The sequence below is a fragment of the Tympanuchus pallidicinctus genome, unplaced genomic scaffold (assembly GCF_026119805.1).
Source record: "Tympanuchus pallidicinctus isolate F22 unplaced genomic scaffold, pur_lepc_1.0 scaffold28, whole genome shotgun sequence".
NCBI lineage: Eukaryota > Metazoa > Chordata > Aves > Galliformes > Phasianidae > Tympanuchus > Tympanuchus pallidicinctus.
This window is the reverse complement of record NW_026294745.1, coordinates 199054-215270: the sequence shown is the minus strand read 5'-3', so window position 1 is coordinate 215270 and position 16217 is coordinate 199054. Positions and strand designations below refer to the sequence as shown.

The window sequence follows — 16217 nt, the reverse complement described above, 5'->3', positions numbered from 1 at the left end:
CCCCTGCGGCCATGTGCAGTGTGCAGCCCTGCAGCATGGCAGTGCCCAGAGAGGAGCCACTGGGCAGGGCTTCTCCTGCTGGCCCTGTTCAGTGCTGCAGGAGATGGAGGAAGCAGGTTGCTGGTGGGGGCTGCTGAGACAACATCTTCTTTGTCTTGTGGGAAAACAGCAGTGAGCTGAAGCTGGCAATGTAATGGGGAAAAAAATAATGGTTCAGAAATATTTCTCATTTCAGAAGAGCTCTGGAGAAAAAAAGGTTTGATGGCATTAAGATGTCCCTTTTCTGGCATTTGCAAAAGAAAGACCACAGTGGAGACAATGCTTCCCTGGGAAGGGATCCTCCTCAAAGGACATAATAATTAAAAATACTGAATAGAAGGAGAAGCAGACAGTGTGGGATGGGCTGAGCGAAATCCTCCTGCTGCCCCAGAACAGCTGTGGCAGCACAGCCTCCACAGCTCCCATCTGATGTGTGTGCAGCTGGGCAGTGCACCTACATGTGGAGTGATGCCACTGGGGACAGTGGGATGGCCGGGCACTGCCCTTGGGTGCCTGCACATGATGCACTGTGGCACAGTGACACCCCAACACTGCAGCACCCACAGCTGTTACGCTCTCCCCAAGCAGCAGCCATTGCTCTTAGCCCCCTCCTGCTCCAACCCCCACCCATCACTTGGGGCCAAGGGGAGGGGGGGAGGGAGAGATGTTGCCTGGGCTGCATCTCCAACATTAACATTTCATGGGCGCTGCAGCATCCTCCTGCATGTAGGTAGGGCTGCGGGGCCGGCAGGGGCTGTGGGGGAGGAGTTTGCATGGCAATATCTTGCACAGGGAATCTCTCTGGAAAGCTCCAGCACAAAGGAGCTGTACAGCGGCCAAGAGAAGCACGCAGACCACGGTCCCCAAGCCGGCTGCCACCTGGAAGCCAGGTAATGCTGCCCTTCCTTTTCCCTCTGCTGTTTCCTAATGGTTACTTGGCTTTTCTCCAGGCCCAGGGTTTTGGGGCATTGGGTGCAGCCCTGGGAGCCCCCCGATTCCATGCCCACAGCCCCTCACTGAGTACCAGCACCAATACTGATGGATGCACCGCTTGTTCGTGTTGTTTTTCAGAATCCTCATCAAGAATAGGGCTCGAGACAGGTAAATGGATTCTTGCCTCATTTTCAGTGCTCCTGGAAAGGAAGCAGGCAAAATGCTGGTTTGCTTCTTTGTTTTGAAACCACCATTTTCCTCCAGGCCTGGTGATGTTAGGTGGGGGTTTTAGAGGAGAGAGGCTGAGGGTAGCTCTTCCCTCTGCAAAGAGTTAATGTGACAGCTGCCGCCAGGCTCCTTTTGGGGAGCCATTTTCTCTCCCTCATTGTTCCACCGCCTTTGTGTGCGCGTCCATCTCATCCGGGGAGCCAGGAAGAATGAGATCCCAACACCCTGGGGACCCTTCTCCATTACAGCTCTGCTTCAGAAAGCAGCGGCAGAGCGGTGCGGGCACAGAGGGTGGCAGTGGGGTGGGGGACAGCAGCGGGGTGGGAGGGGTGGAAGGGTGCTGGGGGGGGGGTTAGACTGGAGCCACTGCTGCGGGCGGAGGGAGGAGGGATCGTCCCACCGAGCAGCAACAATGAACCTCGGGCAGCAAACGGCAGCTGCTCGGCAGCTGAAGTGCGCAGTCATTGCAGAGCGGCCCCGCTGGGGTTTGGGGCCATTGTTGCTTTTCCCACATTGGCCCCACGCTGCTTGTTCCCAGCGGGATGCAGCCAGGTGGGGATGTCTGCCTCTGCTACAGCCCATGAGCAGAGAGGTGCGGGCACAGCAGTGGGTCTGAGGGCACTGCAGGGCTCTCACTGCATGGCAGTGCCACGCTCCGCTGAGGCAGTGCTGCAATGGGGACCTCGGTGCTGATCCGACAGCATGGTGCTGCTCCTTGCTCTCTTGCTGCGTTGCTTGCTTTCTTTTGCAGCTGCTAATGACTGACCTGAGGTCTGTTCACACACAGTCCCCTGCGCAGCTCTCGCAGAGGAACATCCGGACGGGATGGGGGACGCTGCACTGTGCCCACGTAGCCAGATTGCACAGGTAGGACCCCTGTGCGTCAGGTGGGCACCCCTTGGTATTACCCAGCCCTGTGCTCGCCCCGTAGTCTGAGAGCTGGCACAGGTCTGTGCAGTCAGGTTGTGCTGCCTGCACTCAGGGCTGCTCCTTCTGCACCTGGAGCAAAGCTGCCCGCCCTGGGGTCCATGGGTCACACCATAAGGCTGCGTGACCATGGGCTGCTCCAAGAGGTGTGTGGCAGTGAGATGGGGTCTGCTCATAGGTGCTCACAGCATCTCTGCTTCCCAGAACCACCAGCCCCATGGCTCTGCCACAGCTCTCACCCGAGGGCACCGGGGCACAGGGACGTGACAGCCACCTGCACATGGACACTGGAGCTGCTGGCCCCAGCGAAGCCACCTGATGCCAGCCCAGCTGCTGTGGGAACAAGGCTGAAGAGATGGTGGTGGCAGTGCCTGAGGACATGGGACTGCCTTCACATGGTTCTTCCAGGTGCTGGGGTCCTCTTCTTCCTGCAAACACTCTGGCACTGATGAGGCTGTCCCCTCCTTGGAGTCCATTTCTCATCCTCATGGTGCCAGGGCTGCACATTGCAGGGCGTACTCAGGCTCTGTGTGCCTTACCAGCACGGTGACAGCAGCAGATCCCCACCAAGCGTTTCATCTGGAAGGCTGCATTGCGCTGACCCATCCCCTGACACCTTCCCATATCCCATAACCCAGTGGCAAAGCCCAAAAACGTCTCCTGCTCTCCAAAGCCATGCTGCCTTGCGCGGGGACTAACCGTGCCCAGCTGTGCATGCGTGTGCTCTGCTCCTCTCCAGCACTAACCAGGCCCCCCAGGCACCGTGTGCCCCTTGTGATCACTAACCCACTAACACACCTGCGCATGCCCTACTAACAGCCCCGCTCTCACTAACAGCCCACAGGCCTTAAAGGGGAACAGAAAAGCTGGGTAAGTATGGGGCTGTGCGGGGCAGCATGGGGCTGGGGATGCCAGGCAGCATGTGGGGCAGGCAGGACAGGATGGGCAGCTCCTCTGTATGTCCCCTGCATGGGGCTGGTCTCTGCAGCAGTGGGGCTGCGATGCCCAAAGTGCTGCATATGGTTCTGCTGCTGACTGGGAGCCCAAAATGGTTTTATCAGCAGAAGCTTTTCAGTTCCTTTTTAAGCCAGTGGATCTCTCTGTTACTAACACATTCCTGAACTGAATTAAACAAACTAATCGTTGCTACTTTTCTCTTCATTTCTCTTCTAGTGTATATGTTCTCTAAGCGCGACTGACGATGCCATGCTTCTCTTTACTAACAGCCTACATTCACCTCTCTTTACTTGTTTCTCTATTGCCTCTAACAGTTCTTTGCACTTCAACTTTCCAGTGCTGTTGGCCATGACAGATGAGCCGTGATCCCTACACACCCAGTGACCCACAGCTGCTGACCCCACACTGCCAGTGGGTGCAGCACAAAGGGAGAGGCTCAGGCCAGGGCTGCTTTCAAAATTTCCCTATTGGTCTGTTTTTTGCTAAGAAATTTCGTGTGGTTCAATGAGGAAAAGATACCGAATGGAATGAGCAAAACCATGAGCAACAGCTGGCAATTGCCACAATAAACAGCAAAGCTGCCCAGAAAGCAGCACGATGGCCACAAGCCCCCCACCCCAGTTCACCTGTCATGGAAACAGCCTCTCCGCATCACATGCGGGGCAGCTGCAGATTCTGCTGGCTCTCTTTGCTCCCTTTTTCTCTCTGCAGTGATCTCGTGACCCCGATGCATGCAGAAAGGTGGTGCCAGCAGCGTGCTCCTAACTAACCATGAGGCTCTGAGGGCTGAGGTTGCCCATGGGTTGGTACTCACAGTGTCCTGCCAGCCACTGATGGTGACAGTGACAGTGATGGTGATGAGCTGGCCAGAGGCACTCTGCCTGGCAGAGTCAGTGTGCTGCTAATGCTGGGGCTGGGCTGCAGCCCTTGCTTTGCTTTCCATAGGTCTGAATTCAGGTAAAACTCCCCTGCATTTGCATGGGGTTGAGGCTTCAGGATCCGGCCATCTGCCCAGGTTTGGCATGAAGTGTGTGTAGGGCATCGCCAGCATGCACAGAGCACAGCTCACCCTGCATCCAGCAGACCATGGTTGTCTTTGTGCTGCCTTCGATCCCTGGGACAGCGGCCTGACTCCTGGATCTGTAGCTGAGGAGCTCCAAGCTGGCTGCCCCCTGCACCCCAGCCATGAGTGAGGAATCAGCAGCTGAAGCACCCACTGGCAAGCAGCTCCCCATCTCCTCCACATTAACCTCTAACAATCCACTCCATGTCCTCAGCCAGGCTGTGATCAGGAGGAGTTTTTGGGCTGATGCTCATATGTTTGATCGAGGAGGGTGCCTGCTTCTTCCTGATGGGGGAGCAGAGACATTGGCTCATAGGAGCAGAATGGGGAAGGGAGCAGGAGGAAGAGGAGGACGGCAGGACGGGCCAGGTCCAGGGCAGGGCAGGGATCCCCTTGGGCAGTAGGTTCAGGGCCTGGGGAGAAACCTGCAGCAATGAATACTGCTCCATCCCTACACCATGAGCACAGGGCTGTGCGCTCCAAGCCCTGCCTGCCTGGAGCTACAGAGATGCATCCTCCCTTAATCTACCCCTGCCACCTCAGCACTCCCAATCCCAGCCCTGCGTTTCCCTTGGCTGGGAGACAGTCTGTCTGTCTATTCCCATCTGAGACCTGCCTGGAGATAGGTGGTGGTAAAGAGGGGTGTGGACCCCCAGCAGTGTTATGGGCAGAGGTCCAGACAGCACCTGGCCCTGGGACACCCCATCCTGCCCAGGACACCTTGTACCAGGGCATAAGAATTTCACTGTGAGTCACCTTTCTCCTGCCCTAACTGTGCCTTGAATGCCTTTGGGAGGGAGGGCATCAGAGCCAGACACAGGGGTGCTGAATCAGTCAGGCATGTCCCCCAACAGCCCACTCAATCTCTGGTGTTCCTGCAATCCTGCAGTGCTGCTGGGTGCAGGGCTCAGTGCTGGCATGGGGTAAGGATGCTCTGGGGAAGAGGATGTGGGGCCAAGGATGTGCTTACTGCCTGTAATGTCTGCTGTGAACATGGCAAGTGTGCAAACACCTGTGTGCAGTGTCTTTGTGGGTCATGGGGGGCCAGGGATGCCGGAAGAGGGTGCTCTGACCTGTGGGTCCAGGTCCTGGGGAGTGGGTGCAGACATTGACCCCTCTGCAGCTGCAGGCCTCATTCTGCTGGATGCTGAGCCCCTATGCAGGAGCAGAGCCTGGGACTGCTGAGTCTCCAACTCCTGGCATTGCATCCAGTGGTTCCTCTGCCCCATAGGGAGGCAAAGGGGGTTGGTGGACTTACACTGGACTTACACAGTTCCTGGTGAGGGGCAGTTCCCTTGCATGCCATTACACGAAGTACATGGGACCAGGATGGATGATTCTCTCCACACCCACCTCCGCAGCAGGATGCAGGGGCTGGGGCAAGAGAGTATGTGTGCAGGATGGGGAGGGGTGCTGCATCCCAATGCAGCTGGGGCAGGGCATGAGTGATGCCCCTTGCCCAAGCACCGATGGAGGATGAAACTGAAGTAGAGAGACCCGCGGCACAGCCAGCATGCCTGGGCAGCACTGCATGGGGGACAATACCAGAGCTGGCAGCACGACAGCCCCCAACTCCAGCTGATAGCAGGGTGCTCACAGCCGGTGCACACCCACTGTAGGTTTGGGGCCGAAGAGCTGTGGGCAACCGGGAGGGCTGCAGGCACGGAGCTGCGGTACCGGCCGAGCCCGATGGCAGCAGATGGAGCTCGTGCTCCGCTAACCGACAGCAGCCCGCCGTACGCAGCCCTGCCGCGCCGTTGCGGTGACGGTCCCGCAAAGGGCTGTGCGCGTCCCCGCAGGGCTCAGCCCAGACCCCCGAGCAGCAGCGGAGGCACTGCGCAGGGACACCGCCCGCAGAGCGGATGCTTTGGGGAGCACCCATAGGCGCGGCTCCCGTTCGGTTGTCGGTGAGCACGGCCCTCACCTGGCCGCTGTCCCCATGGCTTTTGGGCAGGACAGCCCCATCTGCAGACCCTCTCCCTTCCAGGCAGCTCGAAGGGGAGCAGCCAACATGCTGCGTTTATTTCCCCCCCCCCCCCTCCAGTAAGCAGCATTTTGACGTCATGGCCGTGAGTCTCTCAAACACGTGTTGACAGAAAATGCGTACAAGCAAGAGAATGAACAACCTTTGCATCCAATTGCAACGTGATTCTGTGAAACTGAGATGTGGCGTTTCTGCTCGCGGCTGCAGGTAATGCAGGTTCCTCCAGCACTGCCAGCCAGGAGTCAGTGAGGGTTCCCAGAGGTTCCTCCAGTGGGGCCCTGAGTGCATCCCACATCCCTGAGAACCCCGGTGCCAACCACAGAGCTGCCACTGTGCTGGGGCAGGCAGACAGAGCACTGACCCTGAGCTGCTCCCCAGCCCCAGGACCCCTCTTTCTCCTGCCCAGCCCCATGGGCACAGTTGGAGGTCTCTGGGGATGCCCACATGTCCTTTTGGGTGCCCCTGTGCCTCACAGGTCTTCTATGGGCAGTCTCTGCTTGGCCCGGGGGGTTGCAGTGCAGATTGAAGTACAACAGCACAGGCAGCCCCTTGACCTGACCTCATTAGAAAGGTGGAATTAATGCTAATTAAAATTATGAAGTCCCAAACTGCACTTCTCTCCCGGTATGATTTATTTCTGGCCACTTCTCATTCTCACAACTAATGCTCCACTGAGTTAATACCCTGAAAATGTTAAGAAGATGAACTGCGCAAAATGGAACATTATCAGGGCTTGGGCCTTATAACAGCACTTACACCCAGGGCTGTGCTGGTGCCAGACCAGGAAAAACATCTCCATCAGCTCATGCTCTGCTCCCTGCAATGCAATGCTCCATTTCTGGGCAAAGCCTGCAGCAAGCACTGGGAGCAGTGTGGCACCTACACTCCAGCAAACCAGGTGGTGGGAGGGGAAATGGAAAGGCCAACGCTCCTCATGTGAGGAACCCACTGCTGACCCTGAGCATCACGGCCACCATGGTGCATGCAGTGCTGGCAGACAGTTTTAAGGCTGCTGGTGTGCAGTGGGGACAGCACCCATTAGGGCAAAAACCCCATTCCTATCCACTCAGTGCACACTGGTGGCCCTGGAGGCTGCTGGCACATCAGGAAGGGCTGCAGGGGGGATCCCCTGGCCCCCGGTGTCCCCTCGGCCCACATGTTCTCATTAATACGTGGGACTGGGAGGTGATCCATAATGAGATGCTAACTGAGTTTTCTCTAAGTTGGGTGAGGGAAGGTCAGGAAGGTAGAACTGGAGTCAGCTTATTGTTATTATCAATCAATAACCTATTTATTTTCCAACATTCCTATTAACCTCTGCGAGCCACTCGCTGTTTCCATCTGGAAGGGCTGCGCAGCTCGCTTTGCTGAGTGGACAACTCTGATTGAAAATGTAACAGTGACCCGACCCCAAAGGCAGAATCCAATTAAAATCATTTTCATTTGTAGATGAATATTTTTTAGCATGTTCTACATTCCTTGCTTCAGCATTTCACACCGGAACTGCCACCTCGTTACACGAGCAGCTCATATCATAGTGTCATACGACAATAATTACAATTAATTAGGCTCGGAGACAATGGGATCATCCCCTTATGGGGAGCGAGGGCTGCGTTACCTGTGATGTGCCACTGAGCAGCAGGGATTGGGGCGCTCAGCTCCCCATCGCACTCACAAGCACCCAATGGCTTCCACAAGGGATGGCAATGGGTGAGGGCATCCGTGGGACACCAAGAGCCCAAGGGATGCTTTGGGCACCCCAAATAGCCCCAGCCAAGGCTCACCGTGGGCTCCTGGTGATGGGCACATCATATGGTGTCTGGCTCTGACCTGGTGCTGAGCGGGGCCGGGCACCGTCCTAATGGGCTGATGAAGCCAGGTCTTCATGTAGAGTCTATTATTAATAATAACGTGACTTTGATAATAAAAAGATTAAAATTAAGTTTATGGTTTGCTGACTGCCCTTTCCACACTGTAATCATCTCTCATTCATATTCATGAAGCACTCATTAGTAACCGCTGCTTACAAGCGGGCTCAGCAGCCAAACCGTTTGGCAGCCACCAGCTCCTTAACTGCTTAACTTGCTCACTGATTACCAACATCAAATTAACTCTGCAGAACGGATCTAATAAGCTTCCCGGTGGCTTCAAACCTCCTTGAAAATTGCTCTGATGTCTCCATGGGGCCCTATTAAAAAAAATTCTTCCCCTGTGAATATTGCACTTCTGTGGGCGGTGCTTTGGGGCCGCAGCTCCGCAGCACATGGAGCAGCCTTGGGTCCTGTGCCCCTTGCTGAGTGCCATGCAGCACAGCTCCTGCTATGATCGAGGCCACACATCCCACTCCCAGCCCTCATTAAACACTTCGGAGCTTTAATTTGACTATCTGGTCGCTTGGGGCTTGCGTCACGAAAGAATAAATAAGGACGACCTTTCCGTTTAATTACTTTTTTCAGATGGGGAAGGTACCTCAGCGGTGTGGCAGAGCACTGCAGGGAGGTTTTGGTGGCAGTTGGGAAGAGCACGAGGACCTGCTCCACACCTGGGGGCTCTGGGAACACTGGGGGACATGAGGACCGCTGTGATGGCATGGTGCTGGGAGCTGCCAGGCTCAGTGTGGAGGGTGGGAGTGGCTTGCTTGCAATTAGCTCTGATTAATATTAATATTCCATCGTTGGTCTGGCCACGGTCGTGCCCACGTGAAGGGATGGATGCTCGGCGCAGAGCATGGTGGGAGCAAAGCCAAACCTTTCAGTCTCATTGCCATGGCAACCGGAGGGAGCAGGCTGCCCTGGGGCTGCGGGTGCTGGGGATGCTGTGATCCCTTGGAACAATCCAGAGCTGTCTGAATCTCCATGGATGGATGGGTTGTCCCTGGCAGGATGCTGCTGCCACACACTCTTTGCAGACCCACTGCGTGCACCCAGGTGGAATGCAGGGAGCTCACCCCCTGCAGAGGGGGTCAACCTCATGGGAGTGTGCAAAGGCAGGGTGCACACTTCCCTCTCCCTACACTGCCCCGTTTGCCCCAGCACCCACCACTATCCCATGCCCATGGAGTGAGGGGAGTGGCTGCAGAACCCCACAGCTGGCAGAGATGCTCTGCATGCTGGTGAGCGCGCCTTGCAGCAGGTTGGAGACAGGTGAGATTTAGTAGGCAGGAAGCAGAGAATTTGTGGATCGAGCTCCTGCCTTATGGCAGAGTCTGAGAGCTGGAGGGAGGCAGCAGCCTGCATGGCACTACAGCCAGTGCCCTGAGCCAGGGCGCCTGCTGCCTGGTCCTGAGCCATGCACCCCACATCTCCAGGGCTCACACTGTGCTGTGCCCAGGGGCAGCTGCATCCCCTGAGTGCACAGAGCAGTCACCTCCTGCCCCAGGGTGGGAAATGAGCCTGCATCCCTACTCCACCCTATCCCTACCCCACGTACCCATCACAACCCCACCTGACCATGGAAGAGGCCCAGGCCATGTGGTCCCTGGAAACCCTAGCATCCCTGCACTGCAGAGCAGGAGGGATGTGGCCAGGCATGCACACCACAGAGGGCATTTCCACCAGATTTTGAGCAGACAAGAAGGCGTACAGCTGCAGAGCATTTTCACAGCCCCAGGAGACCTTTCATGGTCCAACCCCACCACTGCTCAGGTGTCAGCGACACCGGGCAGGCAGAAGCTGGTCTGCTCCTTGAGCCCTTACCTTTGCTCTCACACAACCCCTTGTTCTCATTCCTTGCATATTCTTCCCATATTCCTCTTGGAGCTGATATTAATGATAGCTTATTTCAAGTTTTCAACCCACTTTCTCCCCAAAAATATTTATACTTGGCTCTGCTTTCCATTTCTTTTCAATTACCGCCGTGCCTGATCACTTCCCCACAACTCTCCTCTTTAGCCATAAACACAAATCCTATTACCTTTTCTCTTTCTGTGTATTTGCCCTTTGATTTAAGCCGCATTTTCTCCCGTTTTCATCAGTTCTGGCCCTCTCCCGCTGTATATCTCCCGCTTTATCTACTTTCCAAAGGCCCCCTCCTATTTCTCAGGCCCTGATCAATACGGCTGCGGAGCCTCTGGCAGCTCCTCTCCTCACCGCCTGCAGTTTTTCTTGGGGGACTTGTCCACTATTTCTTGTTAAGCTTCTGTCTCGGCTTGTTCCATTTCTCATTAGGTTTTAGCACTGGCATTGTAGTATTTCTTGTATTTCCACGCTGCCCAGTGGATCTCTTGTAATTCTTAACAGCGAGGCTTAAAGTCTCTCTCTCTAGTGGCCTCCGGAGCCCGTTCTGCCCGGATTTGAAGTGGCAAGTGCTGTGACACTTTTATTTCCAGGTGGAGAAAAGCATGTCTCTGCTTCCAATCCAGGCCATGATTTTTTCTAGCAGAAGGGGCAGCAGGGATTACTGGCGCTTTACAGCCTCATTGCAAGGGATGTATTTACCGGGTGGCGGGGGGGCACAGGCAGGGACACCACGAGGGCTGGCCAGCACCCAGCCATCCTGGAGGCTTTTTCCTTCTCCTCCATCTCCAAATGATCCTTCGGAGAGATGCTGGGTTTAAAATACACCCCGGCTTCCCAGCTGTCAGGAGCCAGCAAACGTATTGCTCTCCGTGGCTGCATTTCTGAGCATTACACATGACGCGCAGCAGCCGCTGCACAATATTTCCTCAGATGCCACTGCACCGCAGGAGCCAAACAGTGTCCTTTAAAATAAAACCAATTTTTCCTGTCTCCTCCACAGAATAGCCTTATTTATATGCGCTCAAACAGCTGTTACTGCAGGTTAACCAAAGGTTGTAAAAACATTTTTCAAATGCCCTTAACTTCTCTTGGTTTGTTATTGAAATTGTTAATCTCAGGGTTAGCTCCTTCCCTGTCACACTGGTGCAAAATAGGCAAAAAGGAGCCCTCCCCCGGCTGTGCAGGGCTCCCATGGTACCTCCTGTACCACTGCACATTGCAGACTCCCAGTGTGTGCATGCACACAGCTCTGCTGCAGCTGTGCCAGGCCCTGTGGCAGCTGAGGATACTCTGGTTTTTGCTGTTGCGGCTTTTCTGACCTTGCAAAACTCTCCTGGTTACGTCAACATCTTCTGCTGCCTTGATTCTCCTCCAGACCGGTGCAAACAGGTTTTGCAGCAATTAGAGCTACTTTTAGCATAGTTCCAATTAATACTGCTTTAATACCTGAGATGCGCTTACAGCTTAATTGATCTCATCAGATCACCTCATCCGCAGGAAGCAAACTGAGCGGGTGCAACAGCGTGCAAACATCACTACTTCCCTGGTGGGCAGGGTGCAGAGCAAGGCTGCTTTTCTGCCCCCCCCCCGGCAGTGCTGTGCAACCGGATCCAGTGCTGTGCAATGCAGTGCAATCTGATCCAGTCCTGTGCAGTGCTGTACAAACTGATCCAGAGCTGTGCACAGCTGTCCCGTGCAACTTGATCCAGCATTGTGCAGTGCTGTGCAATTTGATCCAGTGCTGTGCGATCTGATGCTGCGCTGTGCAAGCTGACCCAGTGCAGTGCTGTGCAAATGCTGCCCAATGGCGTGCAGTGCAATGCAGTGCTGGGCAATGCGATCCTGTGCAATGCAATCTAATCCAATCCAATCGACTCTTCCCTCAGGTGGCCTCTTTTCCTCCCCCAGTCCCAGAGCTCAGGCTGCTGCCCTGCATCCCCTGCCCCCTCCGCAGCCCCTAATACTACCAGAGCTGCCCACACCCCCCATTCCCATTCCACCACCAGGTTCCATGCCCCCCAGCCACCCCCACCTCACCTTGGGCTGCACAGCAGTTGGGTGTCACAGCAAATCGTGCCCAATCCAACAGCTGACAGAGATGTATTTTTAGGCACTGCGGCACGATTAAGTCTTCTTGTTAGTCTCAGGAGGAGAAAAAGGTTGTTGGTTTACTTGCAAATGCTTGAGGTAATTCTCTAATGGCTCCCCCACCATTACACAGACACTGTTTTCAATCTCTTATCATATGTAATCCCTAATGATTTCTCTGTTATGTCCTGTTTTATTAAAGCGCCATTGAACTATAGCCTATTGATTTAGATTTCACAGACAATTGAAATTTAAATTGACTCCAAATTGAATGTCTCCATGCAATCTGTGTTCTGTACTAAAGATAGATAAAATGCTTCTATTTTTGATAACAACTTCCAGCGCAGGCACATTTTAATTTCAAAAAGTGTGGAAGGGAACCATGATTGCTGTGGCAATGTCAGCACAGCAGCCCCTGACCCATGAGGGCATCACCATAGGCCCAGGGAGGGGAGAAGGTGGGCACAGTCGTGGGGTGAGCACCCCACTAGGTCCCGAAAGTGGGCTGGGTTTTGTATGGGCCACTGGGCGAGCACGGCCACCCCACCTCCATCCCCGGGAGCACGGCTGTGTTGGTATAAATAATAAAGAGTTACAGGCTGCTATCTGCCATGGTCTGCACTCCTATGCCTCCTGCCAGTAATAACGTCCACCTTACAGCCGACCTTAAAACCAGCAAAGATAATTCTTCCAGCATAATGAACTGTTTATTAGCTGATGGATGCAGCACGGCCACGCAAGGCAATCCACACTGGCATGCAGCAGAGGCACCACGGCCAGAGCATGCTATGCCAAAGAAGGGTGAAGGCCTGTGGAGTAGGGCCAGGGAGCTCTGAAAGCACTGCAGGGAGATGCACATCCTTGCTGTGCCACATCCCTGTGCCCTCATTCCCAAAGAGCTGCAGGGCTGAGCGCTGCCTTGGGCTTCAAATGGCCCCCATGTTTGCATGCATGGTGATGTGTGTGGCAGGACGGTGGCTGATGATGTGTGCTGCATTCAGGGCTTTTAGAGACACCTATGTTTAATCTCCAATTTAACATTTCTAGTGGGAATACTTCATAGCCAAAGAATGTTTTCCCTGAGCCTTGATCGTAATTTCTGACATTTCACCTGTCATATTACACACTTTTTAGAGGAGCAAAATGGCAGCTTACCTCCTTAGAAGCAATGGACGCACTGTTTGTAAACAAGATGAGCTCCAGGAACAGTCCTGTGCTCATGTAGAAATGAAACTCACCTCAAATGAAGGTTTCAGCAAATGAGGTGCCTTGCTGCTTCTTCCCAGCTGCAACCATGGGCAGGGTCCATTTGGGGCCAGTGACACCAGAGCTGTAAGGATGACAGTCATAGAACCATAGAATGGCCTGGGTTGAAAAGGTCCACATTGCTCATCCAGTTCCAACCCCCTGCTATGTGCAGGTCACCAACCAGCAGCCCAGGCTGCCCAGAGCCACATCCAGCCTGGCCTCAAATGCCTGCCGGGATGGGGGCATCCACAGCCTCCTTGGGCAACCTGTGCCAGTGAAGGGTGAGGATGAAGACGAGCATGAGGACAATGTTGAGGATGAAGATGAAAACAAGGACTAGAATAAGAATGAAGATGAGGTTGAGGATGACACCAAGAATGAGGATGAGGCTGAGGATGAGTTCCGGCCAGTGAGTGGCACCATGTATCCCTGGGCACAGTGCTGGTGCCAGGACATGGCCGTGCAGCTCACCTCACCCTACTTGGTGCTGGGAAGGACTGCCCATCTCAACACCTTTGGTTAAAAAAGAAAGAAAACAACTCATTTCTTTAAAGCCCACCTAAACTCCTACAGCCAGAGCTGTCACCTAATTTATCAGGTTACTGCGGTTTTCTAAGAATGATAGACAGTAATTAAAACTAAGCTAATAACCTCCTCACTCTTGACATTTCTACAGGGGTTTTGTTCACCATTATCTACATATAGATTAAAAATTGTAATTGGACCAGAGATGGGGTTAGAAAAATCAACCACCTTCCAACTGATAGTTTGCTGGTGAGTGACACTTCGAAATTTTATTTAATCTGAGAAAATTGAGTTGGACTCAAGCAAAGTTGAGTTATCGTGAAGTACCTGTGCTGGTTAGGAAATGCACTTCATTGCCCCACCAAAGCACCCAGAGCTGCTCCAGCCCTCCTGCAGCCAAATGCAGAGCTGTCCCTCTGTTATTTACAGACATTTTTATCCCAATCCGTGGCAATTCGTGATCACTATAGACACTTAATTATTGCTGCAATAATTATTATAACATGGTATTAGTAATGGAGTAATGACAGCATTTATTTTAAACCGTGACATATTAACTAAGCGGGGCAGTATTAATTGTGACGGTGAATTATCCTCATAGACACTATTTCAATTATTGTTTTGTCACTATTACGTTTATGACAGTAATAATTACATATCTAATATACTCATTATTGTTAGATATACAGAATAAGTCTGAATAAATGCAGCAATTAAGGGATAATGTTCCTGGTGGGGAGTTGAGGAGCAATAAACGACTTCCGTGGCTTCTGTTAGAGCTGGAGCAAAGCATGGACCCTCCTGGCTGCAGAGGACACAGTGGTTGCTGCTAGGTGCCCCCAGCACCCGGGTCCCTGCAGCCCCACAGCCATGCTGGGTCCATGCTGCTCCTCAGATCCAGGCCTCACTCAGCACTGCTGCTGCTTCCCTCTTTGCTGCTTTTCTCTTCCTCATCTAGGCTCTTCTAATTTTGTCTCCAAGGAAGCAAGATGAGCTCCAGCAGCATCCCCAGCCAGTTTCAGCAAGCACCCCAGGAGCAGGAATCACCAGCACCGGTGCCTCCAGAGGGTGTTCCTCTTTTTAAAGCCTGACTCTTGCCCACGGGAAAGGAAATAAGTGGTTTGTTAATGGAAAGCTTTGCTTAATACTCAATATTTAAGATGCTATAACTGCATTCCTTTTTTTCTGTGCCTCTAACAAAAGCCTGATGAGATTTTTAATGTTGATTATTGCCAGGGGACTGAGCCAGCACAAACCCTGATGTTTGAACCCTTTTTGCCAAGCACTCACACACTGGTGGCTGCAGCCCAGGACACCCCTCCCTCCATGAGCCCTTCATGGAGCTGCTGCCCCAGGATCCCCCCTCCCCCGCCATGCCCACCGCTACAGCGCCGTCAGAGCACACGGTGCACGAGGAGCAGCACGCAGCACAGCGGCACAAGGTGTTGCAGCCTGCACACACAGCATCAAAGCACACAACGCTGCATCCGCGCCGCGTAAGGCGTTGCAGCACGCACTGTCGCAGCATGCAGCCTTGCAGCCCGGCGCACAGCAGCGGCAGTGTCCCCCACACGGTGTCCCTCTTCCCCCGCTGCATGCCGCCTCCCGCCCTGCCTGTACCACCGCCATCCATCACCGCCGCCCGCTGCTCCTCTCGCAGACAATGAGGGAAAATCGGCCCTTTCAGGAGAGCCACTTTGTTGTTTATACAAAGGAGTTTGGCTGTTAACACATGTAAGGTAATGGGATCCCCCACCGGCTGCTTCCAGGGCCTTGCGCAGGGTCTGCCTGATGGATTACCCACACCATTCATCTAAATTATGTCACAGGCAATAAGCAACTTGCTTAATCTGTCTAAATGAAGGGCCCGGTTGGCTGCCGCTGCCACGTGCTTGGTGCTCCCTTCCTTACACCTCCACGCCTGGCCCCATGGCACTGCAGGATGTGGCCCCTGTGCTGCTCCCAACACCAAAACAAGCCACAGAAAAGGGATGACAGGGGCTGCCAGGAGGCAGCGACGCAACCACTGACCAGGGACTATTTCTATTTGCTCTCAATCTTCTTTTGTGTTTGTCAGGATTTGAAAGGAACGCAAGCTTACAATGAACAAGATCCATAGAATGTTTCCAAAGTTGTAGAACGCAGTAAATGTCAAACGGGGGGCTCTTAGGGCCACATTACTCATCCCAGTAACTGGGATGCTCCCAAATGCTGATCACAGAATGGCTCAGGTTGGAGGGGACCTTAAAAATCATCTGGTTCCAACTCCTTGCCATATGCTGGCTGCCCTGGGCTCATCCATGGCCTTGGGCTCTTGGGCACCCAGTTTCACTGCCTCAATACCCTCTTGTGTAAAATATCACAGAGGACACTGTTCTGTTGCAGCAGCTTATACTGCCTCCTTGCCTTGCTGCTAAAATCCATCTCTGCTCCAGCTAATGAGATGCTGAGGTGCAGAACAGAGCTGGGCACTGGTGGCCCCATTGCC

General features: G+C 53.9%; 1 long non-coding RNA gene across 1 annotated transcript; it reads left to right on the top strand.

Annotated features, from left to right (window-relative positions):
• Positions 1-1534: 1534 nt before the first annotated feature.
• LOC128084733 (uncharacterized) lies at positions 1535-3288 on the top strand. Its single transcript, XR_008208664.1, has 2 exons — positions 1535-2067; positions 2332-3288. It is a non-coding gene; the product is annotated as an uncharacterized LOC128084733 (long non-coding RNA).
• Positions 3289-16217: the final 12929 nt, after the last annotated feature.